Below are 9,957 nucleotides of genomic sequence, written 5' to 3'. Positions count from 1 at the left end.
GGCTAACACCTCACTATCAGATCCCACAACAGTTAAACACCTGACGCGCGCCGACTCAACTGGAGAAATTCTTTGCAAAACTCACCCCCAAACTATTCTACCCAAGAAAGTTTAAAAATTATTATTTGTCCAGTGTATTATTAAATTCTTCCCAAATTCTATTAATTATAAATGGATCTAATTTATATAAACCAAAGGAAATATTCATATTATTGTCAAAACTGCTTTTTATGAAACAAGATTCCATTATATTCCTGTCGACCATGGACTTGCTTGATACTACTTTCTCAACTTTTTGAAAATCAATTGGATGGTTAAAATCTCTTACATGAATAAATAGAGCATTGGAATCTTGTCCAGTTCTAATGCTATATTTATGTTGTTTTAATCTTAGTTCGAGATTTTTACCAGTTTGACCGTAATAAACTTTACCGCAAATTTTACAAGGAATCTTATAGACACATCCATCAGCATTTTGGGGGGAATTCTTTATCAAAAGTTTTTTTTACTGTATCAAGATTTTTTAATACAACTTTAATATTAAAAGTCTTAAGAAGAGAAGGCATATCAACCAAGTTTTCATGGTAAGGGAGAACCAACATATTTTTAGTTGAATAAGGCTGGTTGTCCCTTTTTGGATTGTAAAAAGTATTTCTAGCAACTTTAAAAGATTTATCAATTACATTTCTTGGGTATTTTAAATCATTACCTATTTCATAAATTTTGGATATTTCCTCATCTATGAACTCTGGACTACAAATTCGTAAAGTTCTCAAAAACATTGATGAGAAAACAGACAGTTTGACTCTATCTTGATGCGAGGAATAATAGTGGACATAGGAACAGTTATTTGTAGGTTTTCTGTAAATTTTAAATTTGAATTCATTATTACTCTTAATAATTAAAACATCTAGAAAAGGCAATGAGTTATTTTCTTCAAACTCAACAGTAAAGTTTATAGAATGGGCTAAGCTATTTAATTTTCCAAGGAAATTGTGTCTTATGCCCAAAAATGTAGATATACACCATTTCCTTGGAAAATTAAATAGCTTAGCCCATTCTATAAACTTTACTGTTGAGTTTGAAGAAAATAACTCATTGCCTTTTCTAGATGTTTGTCCAGCGGCCCCTAACACACTATCTTCTAGAGTGCGAAGCTACTGAGACACTCCGCAGGCAACTAGGGGTGATATTCCCTCCCGAAGAGGACCCAGAGATGACTGCGGCCACACTAGTGTACCATGGGGTCAACGAACCAGACAAGCTTTTCCCTGTAATAATGACATATCCTCCTCCTTGCTAGTGTCCATAGTTACATATAGTGTCGCTTATGAGATGCACCAGTTGAACTGACCAGAGGGGCGCTTGAGCGGCATGCGTCGCATCATTGTGGAAACCTTTCTCCATCGGGAGCCAGAGACGGGTCATCGCAAGATTGGGACCCGTGCCAGGACTATGGTCTAGGCGAACATTATACATACATACTTTACTTTCATAGTTCCTTGATAATGTGAGTAGTCACGAAAGAGCTTGGAATTTCTCTATTTTTTCAGAGTGGTTGTTTTGCATATATATATATATATATATATATATATATATATATATATATATATATATATATATATATATATATATATATATATATATATATATATATATATATATATATATATATATATATATATATATATATATATATATATATATATATATATATATATATATATATATATATATATATATATATATATATATATATATATATATATATATATATATATATATATATATATATATATATATATATATATATATATATATATATATATATATATATATATATATATATATATAATTATATATATATATATATATATATATAATAGGGAGGTACCTGATGATGTAAAGAGAGTAGTTAGGGAGAAAAAGTTAGCATATGAGAAGTTTTTACAAAGTAGAAGTGATGCAAGGAGAGAAGAGTATATTGAGAAAAAGAGAGAGGTTAAGAGAGTGGTGGAGCAATGTAAAAAGAGAGCAAATGAGAGAGTGGCTGAGATGTTATCAACAAATTTTGTTGAAAATAAGAAAAAGTTTTGGAGTGAGATTAACAAGTTAAGGAAGCCTAGAGACCAAATGGATTTGTCAGTTAAAAATAGGAGAGGAGAGTTATTAAATGGAGAGTTAGAGGTATTGGGAAGATGGAGGGAATATTTTGAGGAATTGTTAAATGTTGATGAAGATAGGGAAGCTGTGATTTCGTGTATAGGGCAAGGAGGAATAACATCTTGTAGGAGTGAGGAAGAGCCAGTTGTGAGTGTGGGAGAAGTTCGTGAGGCAGTAGGTAAAATGAAAGGGGGTAAGGCAGCCGGGATTGATGGGATAAAGATAGAAATGTTAAAAGCAGGTGGGGATATAGTTTTGGAGTGGTTGGTGCAATTATTTAATAAATGTATGGAAGAGGGTAAGGTACCTAGGGATTGGCAGAGAGAATGCATAGTTCCTTTGTATAAAGGCAAAGGGGACAAAAGAGAGTGCAAAAATTATAGCGGGATAAGTCTGTTGAGTATACCTGGTAAAGTGTATGGTAGAGGTATTATTGAAAGAATTAAGAGTAAGACGGAGAATAGGATAGCAGATGAACAAGGAGACTTTAGGAAAGGTAGGGTGTGTGTGGACCAAGTGTTTACAGTGAAACATAAGTGAGCAGTATTTAGATAAGGCTAAAGAGGTCTTTGTGGCATTTATGGATTTGGAAAAGGCGTATGACAGTGTGGATAGGGGGGCAATGTGGCAGATGTTGCAGGTGTATGGTGTAGGAGGTAGGTTACTGAAAGCAGTGAAGAGTTTTTACGAGGATAGTGAGGCTCAAGTTAGAGTATGTAGGAAAGAGGGAAATTATTTCCCAGTGAAAGTAGGCCTTAGACAAGGATGTGTGATGTCACCGTGGTTGTTTAATATATTTATAGATGGGGTTGTAAGAGAAGTAAATGCGAGGGTCTTGGCAAGAGGCGTGGAGTTAAAAGATAAAGAATCACACATAAAGCGGGAGTTGTCACAGTTGCTCTTTGCTGATGACACTGTGCTCTTGGGAGATTCTGAAGAGAAATTGCAGAGATTGGTGGATGAATTTGGTAGGGTATGCAAAAGAAGAAAATTAAAAGTGAATACAGGAAAGAGTAAGGTTATGAGGATAACAAAAAGATTAGGAGATGAAAGATTGGATATCAGATTGGAGGGAGAGAGTATGGAGGAGGTGAATGTATTCAGATATTTGGGAGTGGACGTGTCAGCGGATGGGTCTATGAAAGATGAGGTGAATCATAGAATTGATGAGGGGAAAAGGGTGAGTGGCGCACTTAGGAGTCTATGGAGACAAAGAACTTTGTTCTTGGAGGCAAAGAGGGGAATGTATGAGAGTATAGTTTTACCAACACTCTTATATGGGTGTGAAGCATGGGTGATGAATGCTGCAGCGAGGAGAAGGCTGGAGGCAGTGGAGATGTCATGTCTGAGGGCAATGTGTGGTGTGAATATAATGCAGAGAATTCGTAGTTTGGAAGTTAGGAGGAGGTGCGGGATTACCAAAACTGTTGTCCAGAGGGCTGAGGAAGGGTTGTTGAGGTGGTTCGGACATGTAGAGAGAATGGAGAGAAACAGAATGACTTCAAGAGTGTATCAGTCTGTAGTAGAAGGAAGGCGGGGTAGGGGTCGGCCTAGGAAAGGTTGGAGGGAGGGGGTGAAGGAGGTTTTTTGTGCGAGGGGCTTGGACTTCCAGCAGGCATGCGTAAGCGTGTTTGATAGGAGTGAATGGAGACAAATGGTTTTTAATACTTGACGTGCTGTTGGAGTGTGAGCAAAGTAACATTTATGAAGGGGTTCAGGGAAACCGGCAGGCCGGACTTGAGTCCTGGAGATGGGAAGTACAGTGCCTGCACTCTGAAGGAGGGGTGTTAATGTTGCAGTTTAAAAACTGTAGTGTAAAGCACCCTTCTGGCAAGACAGTGATGGAGTGAATGATGGTGAAAGTTTTTCTTTTTCGGGCCACCCTGCCTTGGTGGGAATCGGCCAGTGTGATAATATATATATATATATATATATATATATATATATATATATATATATATATATATATATATATATATATATATATATATATATATATATATATATATATATATATATGTATACATGTATATATATGAGTCTATGGAGGAATAAGAATATTTTGTAAATTTATCTGGAAAATAGAATCAAAGGTGAAGACTGCCTAAGAGTGTATGGTACTGCTTGAATCAGGTGCACTGAGGTCTCTTTTTTCTGAAAGATGGGAAAGCGACATACGAAATGCAGGGAAAGTTTATGGTTCAACAAGGTCTGCACGGTGAACAAAACAAGGAACCAGAGTATGTCTAATATTTACGGAGCACAGAAATCAGAGGAAAACAAGCAAGTTAGGAAGTTATGGTAAACTATGCATGTTTACGAAAGGGATCTGACGGACAAACTGAAAGCTAAACAGTAGAAAAGGCAAAAACGGAGGAAAACTGCTTAACGAGCAGGTAAGAAGGAAAATTAGAGAATAGGACCAGTTGATAAGACTGATGAAGGATTAACCCTCGTGGTAGACGACACAAACATATGTGAAGAACTATACAGAAAATTCAGTGAGGTGAGGACCAAGAAATGATGTCAGGGAAGATGGGAGCCAGGACACATCAACCCACACTTGAAGATCACCAGGACATATGACTCTACTCCTGCAACCACAAATAAGTGAGTAGAAATAGGTGAGTACACAGCAAAGTGCTGGTGGTATTTTCACAAGGAAAATGTGAAAATTTTTAACAAATTTAAGTCTTCGTTGTATGATGATATAATGCAACTTTTGGTCATTCGATTTTCTGGATCACAGTAAAATATTCAATAGCTCATCATAGTATATAATGCAAGGTTTTCCCCACCCATATAAAAAATGAATCAACACACAGTAGTACCCAAGGAATCATAAATGAGGACGTACAGACGACTCGAAAGGAGCTGGCCGTAGTAATTATTATTATAATCAAAAAGAAGCGCTAAGCGTGGCCGTAGTAAGACCCGCATGACCTGACGACACTACCACAACGGTACTGAGGAGGGGAGCGGAGCCTCGGTGCGCACCCATAGTCAAGACCTTCAACAAGTCGCTAGAAACCGGGCAGTCACGGAATACTTGGAACCTGGCTACTGTGGTCCCTATAGTTAAGGAGACGCTGACGGTGTTATCATTGACATATAAACTGAATGTCTGTGGTTCAATCCCGGCATGGGTGGAAAAGTTGGGCATGTTTCCTTTCACTGCTGGCCCTGTTTACCTAGCAGTAAGTAGGTACCTGGGTGCCAGTCGACTGGTGTGGGTGGCATCCTGGGGGACAAGACTGAAAAACCTTAATGTAAATATGACACACAGTCCTCGATGACGCACTGACTTTCTTGGGTTATCCTGGGTGGCTAACTCTCCTGGTTAAATATTCGAATGGAAGTTTTACTTCATAATATAAACATGACGTCGTTACTTCATAATATAAACATGACGTCGTTACTTCATAATATAAACATGACGTCGTTACTTCATAATATAAACATGACGTCGTTACTTCATATTATAAACATGATGTCGTTACTTCATAATATAAGCATGACGTCGTTACTTCATAATATAAACATGACGTCGTTACTTCATAATATAAACATGACGTCGTTACTTCATAACATAAACATGACGTCGTTCATAACATAAACATGACGTCGTTACTTCATAATATAAACATGATGTCGTTACTTCATAACATAAACATGACGTCGTTACTTCATAACATAAACATGACGTCGTTACTTCATAATATAAACATGACGTCGTTACTTCATAATATAAACATGACGTCGTTACTTCACAGCATAAACATAGCGGTGTTATCTAACGAGTGACTAACCACAACACATCGTCAGAAAGGAGGAAATTGTAAGAACAATTTCTTGAGCCTTAAGTGGTGAGAGTGAAGCCAGATGGCGGAGTTTACTCACGTACTGGAGGACTGAGGCAGGAGGCATCAGGAGGCGTGGGTGGAGGCTAGTGGAGGGGAGGGTGGAGGCTAGTGGAGGGGAGGGGGTAGAATGCAGGAGGAGAAGAACGAGGGATAGCACTGTTTATACCAGATGGTGCCATTTGTATTATATAACCCACAGGTCTGCCACTCCCACTACCACCACTACTAGCACCACCACCACCACTACTAGCACCACCACCACCACTACTGTCACCATCACAACCATTACCCCATTATGTATAAATATAATGCCGGTCATCACTGTACTTTCTCTTAGAATACAATACACGCACACACACACACACACACACACACACACACACACACACACACACACACACACACACACAGAGGAGCCGGGGGCCAGGAGCTATGTATCGACCCCTGAAACCACAAATAGGTGAGTACACACACACACACACACACACACACACACAGGAGCCGGGGGCCAGGAGCTATGTCTCGACCCCTGAAACCACAAATAGGTGAGTACACACACACACACACACACACACACACACACACACACACACACTGTGTCTAATCGACATGTGCCTAGGACAAAATGGTAACTAACACACACACATAGATGATGTGAAGTCAATGAGAAGAATTAAATCAGATGAGGAGCAGGCAGGATTCCAAAGAGACCTGGGCAGGCTGGACACTGGGTCCAACCAAAATGCAAAGTCATGAAGATCGGAGAAGGGCAAAGAAGACCGCACACGGAGTATAGGCTAAGTGGCCAAAGACTGCAAACCTCACTCAAAGAGAAAGATCATGGGATGAGTATAATACAGAGCACTTCTCCATAAGCACACATCAACTGCTGTGGCATATGGGCGCCTGGCAAACCTGAGAATAGCGTTCCGATACCTCAATAAGGAATCGTTCAAGACAGTGTACACTGTGCACGTCAGGCCTATACTGGAGTATGCAGCACCAGTTTGAAACCCACACCTGTTCAAGCACGTCAAGAAATTAGAGAAAGTGAAAAGGTTTGCAACAAGGCTAGTTCCAGAGCTAAGGGGAATGTCCCATGAAGAAAGGTTAAGGGAAATAGGCCTGACGACACTGGAGGGCAGGAGGGTTAGGGGAGACATGATAACGACATACAAAATATTGCGAGGAATAGATAAGGTGGACAGAGACAGGATGTTCCAGAGATGGGACACAGAAACAAGGGATCACAATTGGAAGTTGAAGACTCAGATGAGTCAAAGGATGTTATGAAGTATTTCTTCAGACACAGAGTTGTCAGGAAGTGGAACAATCTGGACAGTTAGATAGTGTAGGGAGGAGCCATACATAGCTTTAAGACGAGGTATGATAAAGCTCATGGAGCAGGGAGAGAGAGGGGATCTAATAGCGATCAGTGCAGAGGCGGGGCCAAGAGCTGAGTATCGACCCCTGCAACCGCAAATACGTGAGGACAATTAGGTGAGTACACACACACACACACACACAAGCCACATGGAGATGGAAATCATGTGGAAAAATCCTAGTTTTCCATGTAAGTGTAATGACTTATTTGTAAGATTTGTGAGGGAAACAAACGCACCTTTATGTTAGAGCTCCGCCCGAAATCTTGATTGTAAGGCTAATTAATTGTAAGCCATTAGTAAGCCAGAAATTAGTCTAAGATTGTAGTTTACACAGCTAAGTTATACCAGGAATGTAAATGTAAGATAGCATATGATAATTCGGGTATTAATTCATGAGTCTTAAGCTGCCGGTGTGAGAGTTGGTGACTCACCATTCTCGGGAGAGATGAACATCTGGAAAGTTTCAAGACAAAGAATAACTTTTTCTGGCTTCATAACATAACCCAAGGGAAGCCGTCATTGTCACTCAGGTATTAGGATTTACGCAAATTTGTACTGCGCGGGTATGTTTGTCAACTTACATTGCGAGTCTAGCCATTAGAGTTGGAATTTTGTGGACCTCGCCCAGAGAATTCATCCAGTCGAACCCTGGTAAGCAACAGCCTAGTCGGAAGAGGGAATCTTTGAGGAAACGTTTCGCCACACAGTGGCTTCATCAGTCCAATACAAAGAAGAGTGGTGAAGATCAAAAAGAGATTGAGGTAATCAGTCCTTCAGCCTGGAGTCAATGTAATCAGTCCATTAATCTTGAAAATAATATAGTATATGCGCGAAGAAGGGGCTTAGATACAGCAGATAATTGAGATGAACCAGTCGTAGGCGATGTTACCTTGGACAAATCATTAGGTGGATTTGTCCAAGGTGACACCGCCTACGACTGGCTCACCTCACCTGTCTGCAGTATATAAGCCCTTTCTTTGCGCATATGCTGTATTCTTTTCATCAATAAAGATTCCCAAGTGTTGCACATGCGTCTAATTTATTAACTTTCCTCTGAACCATTTATCTACAAGTAATTTTCATATAAGGACTAAACATGAAGTGGCTGGTGTTCAGTGGGAATTTAATTGACGAAGAGATTAATTTATATTAACTCATTACAGTTGTGACCGGGTGTGGAAGTGTGAATTGCTCATTACTCTATAATTTGTTCATGATTGTAGCCATGTATAAACGTAAGTAACCATTCTTACAGGATTCATTACCTTTGTAACTTGTGAGTTCATTACCTTTGTACCTAGTTCAGCTATCAAAACTTTGGGGGCCCAGTCCCTGGACCCATTACGTACCTCTGTAATCTGTAAATACCTTTGTAACTTGTCATGATTGTGACTAGGCCTACCTGGAGTTCATTACCTTTGTAAATTGTGAGTTCATTACCTTTGTAAATTGTGAGTTCATTACCTCTGTAACTTGCTCAGCTATCAAAACTTTGGAGTCCAGTCCCTGGACCAATTATGTACCTCTGTAATCTTTTGACTACCGCCCACAGGATGGGTATGGGGTGCATAATGAACATATTAAACTAACTAACTATCGTCAGTCAGGGTAGAGTCTCTCTTTTTGCAACAAATCTAGAAGACATTTCTGATTTCTTTGTTCCCACCAGGGTGTCATCATCCAGGAACCAGATGTCTGGTTCAATATCTAGCCTGACACTGATTTCCATAGCCCCTATGAAGAGAAATGGGACGAGAGGATCCCCTTGCTGGACACCCTCCGATGAAGTAATTTAACATTCTCCAGACAGGAGCATTGATTCTTTGCTGTATCCAGTTGAAACAATGAGGAAGACACTAGGGAAATACTCTTGTACAGATGGTAATACTACGTTTCTTTTCAGAATAATAAATGCATTCTTCAAGGCTAATTTTACCACTGCATTGTCCTCAGGCAGGTTGTTGATATCCTCCCATGCTGCGTGAACCGCTGCTTCGCTGCCTTGAAGGACCCCAAAACCAAACTGGTCTGGTTGAAGCATCATGGCAGCCTATGTGCGAATACTTCGGACATAGTTTGGAAACGAGACGGCGAAGAGTGTTGTCCACGGGAGTGCGAAGATAAGATTCCGTTCGGATTTTTAACCCCTGAGGGTTAGCCACCCAGGATAATCCTAGAAAGTCAATGCGTCATCAAGGACTGTCTAACTTATTTCCATTGGGGTCCTTAATCTTGCCCTCAGGATGCGACCCACACCAGTCGACTAACACCCAGGTACTTATTTAATGCTAGGTGAATAGGACAACAGGTGTAAAGAAACGCGCCGAAATGTTACCACCCGCCGGGAATCGAACCCGGACCCTCCGTGTGTGAAGTGGGAGCTTTAGCTACCAGGCCACCGAGCCTAAATCCTGCGACTTTATAAACACATCATTAAATCAAACAACCTGAAATGAAAAATAAAGTTAACAAGTATTTCAAAAGCAAAATATGTAAAATTTCAAGAGAAGAAAAGCGTATTTTTTACATTAGTGCTTAATAAAAAA

This window comes from Cherax quadricarinatus, chromosome 41, assembly GCF_038502225.1.
Source record: "Cherax quadricarinatus isolate ZL_2023a chromosome 41, ASM3850222v1, whole genome shotgun sequence".
Taxonomy (NCBI): domain Eukaryota; kingdom Metazoa; phylum Arthropoda; class Malacostraca; order Decapoda; family Parastacidae; genus Cherax; species Cherax quadricarinatus.
Note: the sequence above shows the minus strand (reverse complement) of the source record.